Source organism: Heterocephalus glaber, unplaced genomic scaffold (assembly GCF_053883595.1).
Source record: "Heterocephalus glaber isolate CG9 unplaced genomic scaffold, H.glaber_assembly_v1.0 deba00001613, whole genome shotgun sequence".
In the NCBI taxonomy this organism is placed as follows: domain Eukaryota; kingdom Metazoa; phylum Chordata; class Mammalia; order Rodentia; family Bathyergidae; genus Heterocephalus; species Heterocephalus glaber.
Window position 1 is genome coordinate 23,441,954 of NW_028258384.1, and position 16,138 is coordinate 23,458,091.

Here is a 16,138-nt window from a genome sequence, read left to right on the forward strand (position 1 = left end):
TCCTGATTGTGCAGCTAATATACTACTCGAGATGGAAGGAAGTAAAATACTGCTAAACTTCATAAAATTCACCTTGAACTGGCTTCCTTTCTTATAGGAATTGAAGAAATTACTCTTTCAGCAACACTAACTCTGCTTTACCGTGCCTTAGTAATATGCAGAAGGGAAATTTCATCCATTAATGATGTTCTTACTTCCAATCAAATTGTGGTTTCTTTTTTACAGCTCCCTCCTAGTTTTCTCTAATTAAGTGGCATCTATACTTCTTAGGAATTAGCTAAAAGAGCATCAAAGCACTTTGCAAGTTTGCCTGACCTGAAGGGTGAAGGAAGGATTGTAGTTAGAGTGCCTTATGCTATATTTCTCAATGTTTTTGTCTACATGCCAAACTAAACAGCATTGGAAGCTCTGTATTATTAATTTGAAGAAACTGTCTTTGTGATACAGTCTGTTCAATGGCAAAAATATTTAAAATATATTAGTACATAGCATATACTGTTCATATTAAGTTTAGTTATTGAAAAAATGACAAAAAGCCTGAATTTAGATGACCTAAAAGGTCCAAGAAGGAGAACCATTTGCCTGTCCCTGATTTGGTAGTTCAATAGGCGATGGCATTTTTATATCCATTGAACATCTTAATGGATTTATTCATTTTAGATAATAATTTCCCAAATACATTGAACCACCTCTACTATTTTTAGTGGATCCATAGATAATGTAAGGAACATTGTTAAAAGAAAATCAATCTTTTGCTAACCAGAAAATTATGTTGTGGTAAAATTAACAATCTTAATATAAGTGAAGAGTATAATTTTAACTGCAACCCTTTACCACAATCCTTCTTATCTATTGCTTATTACTTTCTGTAGTATATAAATTGTTTGGTATTCTGAACACATGTATTTGAGAATATGCTCTAGATTTCAATAAATGCTGTTTTCTGTTAACTGCAGTAATTTGGAAAAATAACAACAAATACAGAAAAAAGGACTAAAACTAAAAAACATTTTAATTTCTTAAAGCTTTGTTCAATAATGTTACTTTCAAAACTTCTAGAACTGCCAGAAATAGTTATGTTTTATTTTACAGGTGAAAAATTGCAATTTTCAAATATGGAATAACTTTTATCTTTGTGATTTTGCCTAGTAGGAAGACATGAATATATTATTTAAATTCAGGAAATGGCATTTTCAAAGTCATAGAGAAATAAAGCTCTAAAGAACCTATACGGGACATTTTGCTTTCTACACTGTGTTTAAATTTGATTATATCAAGGCCTTACATGAAAAGTAAAACTTGCTGCCAAGTTCAAGAACTTCTTTTGTATTCCACCTATCAGTTTCAGGATACAAAATTAGAAGTCAAAATTTCTCTGCTGAAATTTCTAGCAAATTTGTATATATGTGGCAGTTTTCTGAGTACATGAAAATGTCTAGACATCTAGTATTTTAAGTTTTCCTCGGAGTGTTTGATATCACATAAATCTAGGAGGAGTCTACAAAGTTTCCATTGTAGCTTTAGTAAGATTTGAAAACCGTAGAAGGTTAACTTACAATATGACAGCACCAATTTAACCTCCAAAAAAACTATTGAAAGTTTTAGCTGTAAACTATTTGAGACTTGTATTCCTTATTTCTCAAGTGTCCTGCAAAGAAGATCCTGGATAGTTCACCTTACATTTAATTCGAGGAGACTAGGACCCAAAGAGATACAAATGCTGGCTTCACTAGTCATTCAGATGACTATTCCACAGTTAAAAACAGGAATAGAACTATGATTCTTTTTTTCACTTAGTGGTCATCAATTGACTGCTTACTATGGGTGAAATATAATATTATCACTATGATAACTGTGAGTGACACATGGAAGCAGAACACATTCTTAGCTCATAAATCTTTGTTTTTCATTTATTATCTCAAACATTCTGAGTGAGTCACAGATATGTTTTGTCATCCTGGTATAACATTATTGTTTCTAAAATATAGAATAAATTTGATATGGCAACACTTATACGTAATAACATGTGAACATTTTAAAGGAGGAAGTGATCAAAAGTAAATAGCACGTACAGGTATTAACTTTGTAAGAATTTAGTCATTAAACAATTACTCTGACCTTAGCTCTCTTCCATGAGCCTATTAAGCGGCTGAATCTCAAGAAAATTTAGCTGAGGTTCATTCCAATCTTCTGTATATGACAAAGTTATTTAACACTTCCAAATGTACTGATGATAATAATAGTAATAATAATTTATATCGTCTCCAATTGTGGAAATTCCCTATGATTTTTGACTCTACTGTTTTTTTTGTTTTCTTTACTAATTGAGACATCAAATGTTATTATTTCATCTCTCAGACGTTTCCCTACTATCCCCCCCCTTTTTTTTCTCTTTCCCTGCAGAATAACATATTTTTGGAATTATCATATGACTAACATAACTTCGGGTCAAACCTTTAGTTCTTCATTAATTTTTATCAACATTATATTAATGGGAACATGACCTCTCAATTCCCACTTAAAACTGGATGCATTATATGATCTTTGAGATCTATAACTTTTCTTCCTTCGTCTCTCTGTCTTTTGAAACTTGACAGATAATTTCTCCTCCCCAAACTGGCCTACTGAAATTTCATGGTAAAATAGGCTAACTCCTGTTTGAGTGAGGCCCACAAGCAGAAATGACAAGAGTAAGTAGTTCTCACTATGTTGTAGAAAATAAGGTTTTTTGACATTGTTATTCTTGTTTCATATAGGTAAGGTGACAAGATCTAAAAGGCCAGAGTTTGGATAAATTCTCACAGAAACAAAACTAAAACTTTTAAGATTGATATATAACCCATTTCTGACACCAGGGAAGCAGCTTTTAGAAAAAATCCCTCAAGGAAAAGTACAAATACATGGTTGAAGTGTTCTGTATGTTTTACCCTTAGGAAATTGGCACTAGTGGAAAGGTAGTGAGAATTTAGAGGTAATAGGATTCTGCAAAATTTCCATCAGACAAAGATTAATAGGCTTTATTTTCTTTCTCATTTTCATTGTGGTCTGAGCCATTAGCTATATCAGGTTACTCTTTTTGGTCAGATAACTTCATCTGGTTCCTACTAATGACTGAAAGCATTGTAAAGTAGAATTTTATATTTTGCTGCAATCATTCACTTTTTCTTTTATTTCTAACATTTTCTATATGAACACCCTATATTTTACCCATGCTCTGAATTTTGTGCTTTATTTTAAATTTTTTACTCGTATATGTTTCTGGTATATAATAATTGTTATCTTGGGAATAGGCATATTAACATATTGCATAATGCTAACTTGTACTTCCCCTCCTGGCCTTCCCTTACCATTTACACAAAGTCTACTCCCTACGTGCTATCATCTCTCTACTATTTTGTTCTTTCAATTATTCACATTTCAAATTTCTTTTATGAAACTATACAATATTTAACCTTCTTTGTATAGTATTTTACACTTAGCATTATGTGCTAAAGATCCAGTCATTTTCCCACAAATGACTCAAATTTATCCTTCCTTATGGCAGAGTAGTACTCCATTGTAGGCCACATTTTCTTTTTTGAAATTAATTTTATTGGTGCATTTTAGATATACAATATAATGACATTCATCATTAGAAATTTGCACCTTTACATAATCTCTGTTGGTTCTTATTTTTCCCCCTTCCTCTGCCCTCTCTTCAACCCCTCCATCCCTCCCTATTTAAAAAGACTTTGTTTCCATTTTTTCATTTTCTCATATTAATTCCATTCCCTTCTTTCCTTTCCCCTACCCCTCCCATTTCCCCTTCCCCTTTGCCCCTTTTCTTCCTATTTCACATTATCTATTATATCTTTTAGTCCTCATCTAAACTTTTAGTTTCTCACACTAGAGAAACTATTCAGTATTTACACATGTGTATCCTATTTATTTCACTTAAGAGCATCACCTCAATGTGCATCCATTTAGCTATAAATGTCTCTAATTTCTCATTTTTTATGGCTGAGTAGTACTCCATTTTATATTTTAAAAACACATTTTCTTTATCCAGTCTCCAGTTGATGAGCAATTGGGCTGTTTCCAAGTTTTAGCTATTACAAATTGTGTTGCTATGGACATGGATGCACATATATCACTGTGGTATGATTCTTTTAATTCTTTGGGGAAGATACCCAGCAGGGGCACATTTCCTTGATACAATCATCTGTTGATGGGTATATATTTTTGAGAAGTATCTATTTCAGTTGGCAATTTTTGATCAGGTCTTTTATTTGGGGATCTAATAGTTGAATTCTCTATATATTCTAGATAATAATCTTTTGTACATCGAGTAGCTTGGTAAAATGTTTTATTTGATATATTCCTGTTTGTTGGTTTGGGGTATTATTTTTGGGGCACTTGTTCTGTTCAGAAAGTCGTTATATATGCTTATGGTTTCAAGAGTTTTACCTATTTTATTTTCCAACAGATTTAGTGTTTCTCTTTTTATATCTAGGCCTTTGATCCATTTTTATTTGATTTCAGTACAGCATGTTAGATATAGGTCTATAATCAATCCTTTGCATGTATTATAGCCAGTTCTCCCAGCCCCCTTCTTTCCTAAGGCTATCTTTTCTTCAGCATAAGTTTTAGCCTTTTGTAAAATATCAGATGGCTGAAAGTGCCTGTTGTTGGTTTTCTACCTTTAATTCTATTCCATGGATCAACATATTTAGTTTTGTGTCATTATCTTACTATTTTTATCATTGTAGTTTCATATTATATCTTCAAATCTGGGCTGCATGAAGACCACCATACCCACCTGGCCATCAAATTGCCAACTCCTAGCTTTCTCTGGACCTTGATTCCCCTCAGCACAAAGCCACAGTGGTGACTACCAAACAATTGACATGATCGAGGACAAGGTCAATTCTCCAAAGAAGAGGTAAGCCCAGAAGAACTGGCTGCCACAAGGAGAACTAATGTACAGGCCAGCAGCACTGTCGTCAAGAAAATCCCTCAGCTGGTGTAAAAAAAAAACCTGTGTTTTTATCTAGAGAATTAGAGAATTGCTTCTTCACAGCAGGGTAGAGTTACAGAAGAAACTGAGTGCAATGTCTACCATATTGCCAGATATAATTTAATCAGGTGTCATTTGGGGAAGGGGTTGAGTGTAATTGAGTCTCAGAACACCTATACTACTCCAAAACCGGGTTAGAGACAGTCATGGGAGACAGATGGGGAGAGAGTGAGGACTAGACACAAATCCTTTGGGATGTCCCGAGAAGTTCAAACTCACACTAGGAAGGACATGGGGACTGCATGTATAGTGGGATGGCAGGTTTCAGAATTGGCTGGATCTGAAGGTGATGGCATTGAGTCCAGTGGTCTGCTTGAGTCCTTGTACCACTGCATACATCCAGCAGAGATCAGTGATCTGATTGCTTTTCCATGTCCCAAAGTGAGCAGGGAGTCATCTTGGGTTGGATAGTTTCTACAGTTCCAGTTTTACAGTTTTGGGAACCTCTTGAGCAGAGGGCTCACCTCCCAAACCCACAGGCTATAAGTGAGGTGGAGAGAAATGTGACTTGATGGATTCCAATGACTGAAGGTCTTGGAAGAAAACCACTAATTTGGAAATACAGAGGATTTTTTTTAATGACCCATTTTTCTCTTCAAAATTTTTTTCTCTTTTGATGGTGTTTAGAGTTTTATCTTCTATTTTATTCTTCCTATTTTAAAATTTACTATTATTTTGTTTGTCTGATTTGAACCTCTTTTTTCTTGCTCTTCCTCTTTTAATTTGCTCCCTTATTACTTTTCCTTTTTTGCAGTAGTTTACAATATTTTTTCTTATTTTTCCTTTTCTTTGGTGGTTTTTCTGTCACTTTTGTCCAATATTACTGAGTCCCTTTTGGTTTTTATTAGGATCCTTTATTTCACTGTTAGCACCTTCTCTTCATGTTCCGTAACTTAATTTTTCAAATTCTGCTTTTTTCTTTCTCCCATTTCCCAAAACCTCAATCCTTACTAGTACAACTATTAAAATTTGTGGATCTCTAGATAGTTAGTTAACTTTATCTTACTATGCTTGAACATAGTTCTATTGTTAGTAGAAGTAAAGTTGTTTGATTGATTAGATATTTGCTGTAGATCAATTTGTCTCAGTGTTTATGCTATAATCCTAAATCACTTTTTTACAGTTAAGGGTGATACATTTTTGGTTCTTAGGGTTTGTCAATCTCCTGTTTATAATTGATACTGCTGTTGTTGCTGATTTTACTACTTTAGTCAAGGTGATATATAGTTATTCTTATCAATTTTTTTCTATATGCAAAAATATAGATTGCCTGGGGGTCAGAACAATATTGTAGCTCTTTGCAGCAAAACAGGGTACTGGGCCAATAAGCTATAACCTTCCTTTCCAAATAATTGGAGGTGGTTAGTTCTTGAGGCAGGATAACTATTGCCCAATAGTTATCTATGACAAGAGGATATCTCTCAAAAGTAGACCTTTCCACACTACCAACAAAATTGCCCACTATAACTAAACACAAACCTCAACAAAGGAAACAAACAAAAAACAGAAACATGAGAAGATAAAGCAACAAAATATTTCTAAAAATGCTCAACTCCTTCAAAGCTGATCCAGGGGGCATCAAATGGGAGGAAATCAAAAGCCACTTAGCTGAAGTATCTGAAAGGATAACAATAAAGATAAAAAAAAAGATCAATAAGGTGCTTGACAAATTCAAAGAATATATAACTTAACCAATGATTCTAATGAAACAAATGATCAGTAAGTCTACAGAAGGCACTAATAAAATTCTAGGAGAGCTAAAGAATGATGCAAAACATAAATGGTCAACATAGAAAAGAATTGGAGTCCATAAGAAATTTCTAAACAGAAACCCGGTAAATAAAAAAAAAAATTCCATTGAAAGTATGGGCAGTAGAAGCCATTATTGTGTGGACAGTGTCAGATCTAAAGCTAGGGCTTTGGTTGTTGATCAGTTAATGAGAGCTGTCTTGAAAACAAGAAGAGAACAGGAAAAATAGATCCAACAGGTGGTAGATGACACAAAGAACACTAATACAAAATTAATTGGAATTAGTGAAAATCAGAAGACATGAGAGGGCATGAGAAACCTGTTTGCATAAATAATAACAGAAAATTCTCCAAGCATAGACAAATAATTTAACATATAGAAAAATGAGGCTTATAGAACCCTAAATAGCCATGATCAGAAAAGAACCATGCCATGATCAGAAAAGAACCATGCCATAACACATTATTGCTAAAATTCTAGAAATCTAACACAAGAATTGAATCTTGAAAATGAGGCAAATAAAATGAATAGACATTTCTCAGAAGAAAAAGCACGAATGGCCAATAAATACATGAAGAAATGTCCAATATGTCAGGCCACTTGAGAAAAGCAAATTAAAACAACATTGAGATACCATCTTATTTCAGAAAGAATGACTATAATCAGTAAATTAATAGCAAATGTTGTGAGGCTTCAGGGAAAAACGAGCCATTCTATCATTTTTGGTGTGAATATAAACTAGTAAATCCACTATGGAAATCATTATGAAGATTCCTCAAAATACTAGAAATGGAAAATTTATTTGACCTAGGCGTTCCATTCTAGGTATCTTCTTAAGAGTTAAAATCATCATATGACAGTGGTATATGCATGCTTGTGTTTATAACAGCACAATTTATTATAGGTATATTTTGGAAATGGTCTTTATGTCCATCAACAGATGGATGAATAAAGAAAATTTGATATTTATACACAATGGAGTACTACTCTGCTATAAAGAAGTATAAACTTGAGACATTTGTAGTAAATAGATGTACCTTGAGACTACAATATTAAGTGAAATAAAGCACATGAAAAAATTTAGATATCACATGGTTTCTCTTATATGAGAAACCCAATATATAATGAAGATGAAATAAAAGATACAATAATGAAAGAGAATTCTGTATTGTAATGCATCCTGTTTTTATCTGTGGCTCAGAATTGCTTTGGCTATTCTGGGTCTCTTCCAATTTCTTATAAATTTTAGGAGTGTTTTATTTTTTGTAGTTCTGTGAACAATGCTGATGGAAATTTGATTAGAAATGCATTAAATCTAAATATCATTTTGGTAATATGGACATTTTTGTAATATGTCTTTCCACTTTCTCATGTTATCTTGAGCACCTTTCTTCAGAATACTCTAGTTTTCATTATAAAAGTCTTTTCCTTGTTCATGTGAATTTCTAGATATTGAATACTTTAGGCTACCATTAATAGGAATGATTTTCTGATTTTTTTTTTTGGTGTGCTCATTTTGGAGTATAGAAATGGTATTGATTTTTGTGTATTGATTTTGTATCTTGCCACTTTGATTTTTTAAACTTCTAAATGTCTTGTGGTGGAGCTTTTTGGATGTTCTATGAAAAAGAGTTTGTCGTCTTTGAATGAGGATAGTTTGATTTCTTCTTTTCCTATTCATATTCCTTCTATTTCTGTCTTCTGCCTGATTTCTCTGTTTTGAGTACTGTATTGAACTAGAATGGACACCTTTGTACTCTTCCTGATTTTAGAAGCAATGTTCTCATTTTTTTTTTACATGTAATGTGATGTAACCAGTTGGTTTGTCACAAATGGTTTTTATCGGTTAATGTTATGATTCTTCTATACCTATTTTCATCAGAGTTTTTTAAATCATGAGTGGATGTTGGATTTTATTGAAGGTTTTTTCTGCATCTATTGAGATAACCAAAATTTTTTATCCTTGTTTATGTTTTAGGATGCATTGCCTTATTGATTTACCTATATTGAACCATCCTTGACACTTAGAAGCCTACTTTGTTGTGACACGTTTTCTTTTTAATGATTTGCTGGATTCTGCTTGCAAGTACCTTTTTGGGGATTTTTGCATCTATGCTTGTTAAGGAATTTGACCTGTAGTGTTTTTTTGTTTTTTTTTTCTGTTGAAGTTCTTGTCCAACTTTGGTATTAGCATCATGCTGGTTTCTAGAAATGAGTTTGAAAATGTCCCTTCCAATTTCAAGCAAGAATTAAAGAAATATTTGCAGTAGGTCTTCCTTGAAATTCTGGTAAAATTAAGTTGTGAATCCATTGGGTCCTGGGGCATCTCTTAGGTGGTAGGTCTTTTTTTTTTTGGTACCTGGGATCTAACTCAGGTCCTTGCGCTTGCACAGCAGGCGGCAAAACCACTGAGCTAAATCCCCCGGCCCAAGTAGTAGGATTTTTATTACTGCTTCTATTCCATTGAATGTTATTGGTATACTCAGGGCTTTTATATCTTCTTGTTTTAGTTTTAGTAATTTGTATTTGTCTATGAATTCATCAATATTTTCTAGTCTCCAAATAATTGGAATATAAGTTTTCAAAAGTTTCTTATAATCCTCTGGATTTCTGTGCTATCTGCTATGATTTTACCCTTTTCATTCTAATTGCATTAATATGGGTCTTTCCTTTCCTTCTTTTGGTAAGTTTACCTAAGGGTTTATCAATCTTGTTTATCTTTTCAAAGAACCAACTATTAAATTCATTGCTCTTTTGTATTGCTTTTTTTTGTCTCAATTTCATTAATTTGCACTCTGACCTTTATACTTTCTTTCCTTCTAATTGTTTCAGATTTGCATTGCTCTTGTTTTTCCAATATCAATATTCAGATGCCTAATTAGGTTATTTATTTAGGATTACTTTGGTCTTTTAATGTGAGCATTCAGAACTATACACTTCCCTGTTAAAACTGCTTTCATTGTGTTCCATAAGATTTGCTATGTTGTGCTTCTATTTTCATTTGATTCTGGGAAATTTTTAATTTCTTCCTTAATTTATTCTGTGATCTATTGATTATTCAAGAGTGTATATCTTCATATGTTTCCATTGTTTCTGTGGTTTCTTTTGCTGTTGATTTCTACTTTCATTTTTCAATAATCTGATAGCATGAACAGGATTATATAAATTTATTTGTATTGATTCAAGTATGTTTTATAATTTAAGATATGGTGTATTTTGGGAAAAATATTCAAGATGGTTCTGAAAAGCTGTATTCTGTTATGTTGGATGAACCACCCTGTTGATATCTGTTAAGTCCATTTGTTTGATGTTGTGGTTTAACTCTGATATTTATTTGTTTATTTTCATGGCTTGCTTAAACTGTCTATTTGTAAGAGTGGGGCTTTGAAATCTCCTGCTCTAATTGTATTGGTTTTATCTATCCTTTTATGTCTAGTAGTTTTTGTTTAACAAAATTGCATGTGCCAATATTTGGTGCATATAATTGATCTCTTTGTGTTGAATTGTTCCCTTTATCAGGACATAGTGATCTTTGTCTCTTCTGATCAGCTTTTTGTCTGAAGTCTACTTTGTCTGAGTATTGGATTGTTACTCTTGCTTATTTTCAGGCTCCAATTACATGGAGTATCATTTTCCATCCTTTAATTTTCAGTATACATGTTATCTTTTGCATGAAGTCTGTCTCTTGATGATAATATATGGTTGAATTCTGTTTTTTAACCCAACCTGCCAGTCTATGCTTTTGGAGTGGGGAGTAAAGACCATAAACATTGAAAATTCATTATTGTAAGATATTTACTGAGTCCTGTCATTGTGTAATTTTTATGGTGATGATTCCTTTATTTTTTTCTTTTGTTTAATTACTCTGTCTGTTACTTGTATACTTTCCTCTGGGCTCTTTGGTGCTGGTTGTCTCTCTGTCTCTATCTAGATTTCTCATAAATATTTGCTGAAATGCTGGTCTTGTGTTCATGACTGTCTTAGGGTTTCTTTGTCATGAAAAATGTGTATTTTTCTGTTATTTTAAAGATAATTTTGCAGAATATAGAAGTCTAGGTTTTTTTTTTTTTTCTTGCAGAGCTTGAAAAACTTTACTTCAAACTTTCTTGGTCTTTAAGTTTTGTGGTGAGAAATCTACTGTTATTCTGATTGGCTTGCCTTACTAGCTCATTTGTTGGTTTCCTGTAATAGCTTTTAGTATTCTTTCTTTAGCTGAGTTTCTGGAATATTGGGTATAATGTGTCATGAGATGGTTCTTTGCTTGTTATAGTTCTTTGGACTTCTATATTCACCATTTAACTTAAAATGGAATTCGTTCCCTAGTCTTGGAAAATTTTCTGCTTAATTTCTTAAATGCATATTCATACCTCTTGATTCATCTTATAATTTTTCCTTTACTCCAGTAATTCTTAGGTTGATTTTTTGAGTCATTTGGAAGCTTTTGGATTCAGCTTCTGTGGTGTCTTGTATTTAGTATATCATTGAGTACATGATGTCTGGGACCAATCTTGTCTTCAAATCTTGAAACTTTCTTCTCATATTGATCATACCTGCTTCCCATACTTTCAATTGAATTTTCAACATCTAGAAATCTGTTTGATTTCTATTGATAATTTGTAATACTTTACAAAAAATGGTCATTCATATTTTGTATCATTTTGTTCAAACAGCTTATTTTTGTGTCTTCTTTTAGTTTACTGATAAAATTTTATTAACTCCCATAACTGTTTAATTAATTCTCCTTAAGTTCAATAAGCACTGTATGAATTTACTTTTTTGTTTCTTTGATTTCTTAAAACATTTTAAGTATTTGATTTTTGAGTTCTTTGCCTGTGACTTTCTTTAGTTCAGTAACTCTGATATCAGTTTTCAGAGAGTTGTGGGTCTTTCCAGGCTTCTTGTTAGCTTTTTTTCTCATGTTTCTATAGATTTTGTTTTGATGAGGGCTGAAAATCAGTTAGGGTAGAGAAATTCTCTCATAATTTTTGAGATAACTTTATTAGTATATACCTCCCTATGATGTGACCTTGTCTTTGGTTGTTTTGGTGCTTATGCACCTCCTCCATTTACTCAGTATAAATAGGTCAGTCTCCTCTGCTGTTCTATAAGGAGGGATTTTATTAGCATTTACTTTTAACAATGTTACACTTTCTTTTTCAACAACCCAGAAAGACAATGGATTATTGCTGATGATAAGTAGATTTAGTTGTAGAATATGAAAAAAGGAGTAAGAAAAAGAAAAGGAAGAACATAGTTTAATAAGAGTGAAAAATGAAAATAGAGACAACAGCAAATGAACGTAGTAATCTAGATATGGCTTTTTGATGTCATATTTATATATGGATTAAGGGATGTAAAGGAGTTTAGAGGTTATCTGCAGGGGTGGAGAAAAAGAATAGGGCTGGAAGTATTGGAGATTGGGGGAAACTATAAGAGGGTAAGAACCAAATAAAAAGCTAACAAAAGCTTATGTTTGTGTCTTCAATGAACAAGTTTTGGTGGAGATTAAACTAATGTTATCACGAAAGATGCTATTTAAATTAAGATACTAATTAATTCTTATTCTCTATTTCATATATATAAACACCACATATATATGTTTCAGATGAATGGTGGAAAAGGAAAGAAAAAAAAGAAAAATGGAATGAAAGCAAACAGTCCTTTCCAGGTGAACCTCTGAGCCTGCTTCTTTTCCCCTTGGTAGGCAGAGTTCTGTAAGACTTCAGCTAAGCTCCTGTGAATGTGGCTAGCCAAATTTTTGTGCCTGTCATATAATCAAAAACCTTCAATTTTATCAGAGGAAGAGCATAGTGAGACTGTTCAAGCACCTAGTTCTCCACAGATTTCTTAATTTATATATTTATTAGTTCATGTTTATAGTATATGGTGATTGCATGCATCATCGGGATTTGGTACATGAACATAACACATCTTGATTCTTTTTACTGCCCCCCCCATGCATCTCTTGGTTCCCTTCCCATTTGCAAAAGAAATACCTCCCCATTTCTTATTATCTAGCTTTCAGTTTGCATTTTGAATTATTTATTCTTTGGGTTTCTCACATAAGAGAAACTGTGTGATATTTAATCTTGTGTGTCTGATTTATTTCACTTAACATTGTTGTCTTTAAGTGCACTCATTTTCCTTCAAAAGACTCAAATTTATCTTTCTTATGGCAGAGTAGTACTCCATGGTGTATAAATACCACATTTTCTTTATCCATTCATCTGTTGATGGACACACAGAGTGTTTTGAAGATTTCGCTATTATAAGTTGTGCTCATATAAACATGGGTATGTCCATATCACTGTAATATGATATCTTTAATTCTTTCAGGAAGATTCTTAGAAGTGGAATATTGGATCAAATGGAATTTCTAATTTTAATTTTGAAGCATCCGTACACTGATTTCATAGTGATTGTACTAGTTTACTTTTGTACCAACAAGGTTATAGGCTCCTTTTTTTCCCACAGCTCCACCAACATTTGTTGTTATTTTATTTATTTTTTTATTTTGGCCATTATTCAATTGATTAATAATAAGCATTTTTTCTGGAGTAAGATGAAATTTTAATGTTGTTTTAATTTTCATTTCTCTAATGACCAGATATATTGAGCATATTTTCTTGTATCAACTGGGCATTTGTACTTCTGAGAACTGTCTATTCATTCCAGTTGTTCATTATTTATTGTTTTTTTTTTAATTTTTTGTATGTTCTAGATAATAGTCCTCTTTTTGAACAATGTCTGGCAAAAATTTCTTCCCATTTTGTAGATTATCTCTTCACTCGACTGTATCCTCTGAGGTGCAGAAGTTTTTTTTTTTTAATTTGATATAATACAATTTGCTGATTCCTGATGTTATTTTCTGTGCAAACGAGGTTCTCTTCAAAAGGTTCTTGCTTATGCCTAAGTCTTCAAGACATTTACCTATTTTATGTTCCAGCAGATGTAGGGTTTTTGTTTCAATATGTAAGTTTAAAAATTTTTTATTAGTACTTGTTTGCAGTACATAATGATCATATTTATCAGGGGGAGTCTGTACATGTATATAACATATCTTAATGCTTATTTTTGACTCCTTCCATTCCAATCCCTCACCATTCCATATAAATCTTCTTCCTCTTTCCATTTTCAAAAGCTCTATTTGCATTTTTTTCTTCAACTTTTTAAAATAAAAATCCTTCTTCCATTTCTGCCCTCTCCTTCTCTCCTCCATCCATCTCTTGTTTCCCTTTCCATTTGAAAAAGATCTCACTTCTTATTATCTATCTTTTATTTTGTTCTTCATTTATACTTTGGATATCTCATATGAGAGAAACCATGTGATATTTAAACTTTTGTGTCTGATTTATTTCATTTAACATTATCATCTCAGGATGCATCCGTTTACCTATAAATGCCCGATTGCACAACCAATAATACCAAGAATCAACAAATGGGGTCACATCAAATTAAACAGCTTCTGCACAGGAAAGGTAACCACCAACAGAGTGAAGAGACAACCTACAGAATGGGAAAACAATTTTGCCAGCTAGTCCTCAAAAGACTAATATCTAGAATAAACAAGGAATTCAACAATATTAGACTCCCAAAATATAAAGACCCAATCAATAAATGGGCACCTGAAATAAATAAGCGCTTCTCAGATGAAAAAGTACAAATGGCCAATAAATACAAGAAAAATGTTCAACATCACTGGTCATTCAAATAAATGCAATTAAACCAACACTGAGATTCCATCTCACTCCAGAAAGAATGGATATCATCAAAAAATCAACCAATAACAAATACAGAGAGGCGGTGGGGGGCTCTTTTTCATTGTTTGCCAGAGTGTAAACTGCTATGGACACTATGGAAATCAGTATGGCGATTCCTCAAAAAACTAAAAATTGAAATTTTATTTGACCCAGCTATTCCCCTTCTAGGTATCTTAGCAAAAGAGTTAAAGCCATATCACATTACAATGATGTGTGCATACCTACATATATAGCAACACAATTTCTAACAGCTAAACCTTGGAAATAGCCTATATGTCTATCAATAAATAAATGGCTAAAAAATGTGGTATTTATATACAATAGAGTACTATTCTGCCATAAAGAATAATATTTAGATTTTATTTGAGTAGATTTTGAGAGATATGTGTCTAGATTCATTCTTATGCATACATATAGCCAGTTTTTGCAGCATCCTTTGTTAAAGAGACTATCTTTCCTTTAGTATATGTTTTTGGCCTCTTTGTCAAATATTTGATAGCTAAATGTGCCTGAGTCTGTTTCTGCATCCTCTGTTCTCTTCCACTGGTTCATATGTCACATTTTGTGCCAATATCATGCTGTTTTTATCACTGCTTTGTAATATTAAAATCCAGGATTTTGATGCCTTGTGCTTTGCTCTTGTTGCCCAGGATTGTTTTTGCTATTCTGGATCTTCTCTGTTTCTATATGAATGTTATGAATGTTTTTTCTAATTCTTTGAAAAATGCTGTTGGTCCTTTGAATGAGATTGCCTTAAATCTATATATCAGCTTTTGAGGTAAGGCCATTTTTATGTGTGTAGGATAAGGCCATTTTAACAATATTGGTTGTGCTTTTTCTAAGAACAGGTGATATCTTTTTATTTGCTGTTGTCCACTTTGATCTCATTTTTTCTAGTACTAAAATTTTAATCATAAAGTTCTTTCACTTCCTTGGTTAGTTTAATTCCTAATCATTTACTTTTTCTTAAAGCTATTGTGAATTATATTGTTTTCTTCATTTCTTTTTTGTTTGGCTCATCATTGATGAGCAGGAAAAATGTTGATTTTAAGTGTAACCTTGCAGAATTTGTTAGTTTAAGAAGTTTCTTGATGATATTTTTGGGAACTTCCATGTAAAAGATTGTGTCCTCTGAAACTAATGATAGTTTTAATTCTTTTTTTCTTATATGCATGTTTTTATTTCTTTCTCTTGCCTGATTGTTCTAGCTTAGGTTTCCATTACTGTATTGAATAATAGTGATGACAATGTACATTCTTTTCTTGTTTCAAATAATTTTTGTTTATTTAACATGTTGACTGTAGGTTTTTCACAAGTGAATTTTCAGATTGATATAAGGTCTCTCTATATCTATTTTTTCCAGGGTTTGTATTATGAATGGATGTTGGCTTTTGTCAATGCTTTTTCTACATCTATTGAGATGATGGTGTGATTTTTGTCCTTGCATTATTGATGTATTATGTTTATTCCCCTTCATATATTGAACCATTCTTGCATTCCTGAGACAAATCCTCTTGTTCATGATGTATGATCATTTTAATGATTTATTCCAGTCTGTTTGCCAATATCTTA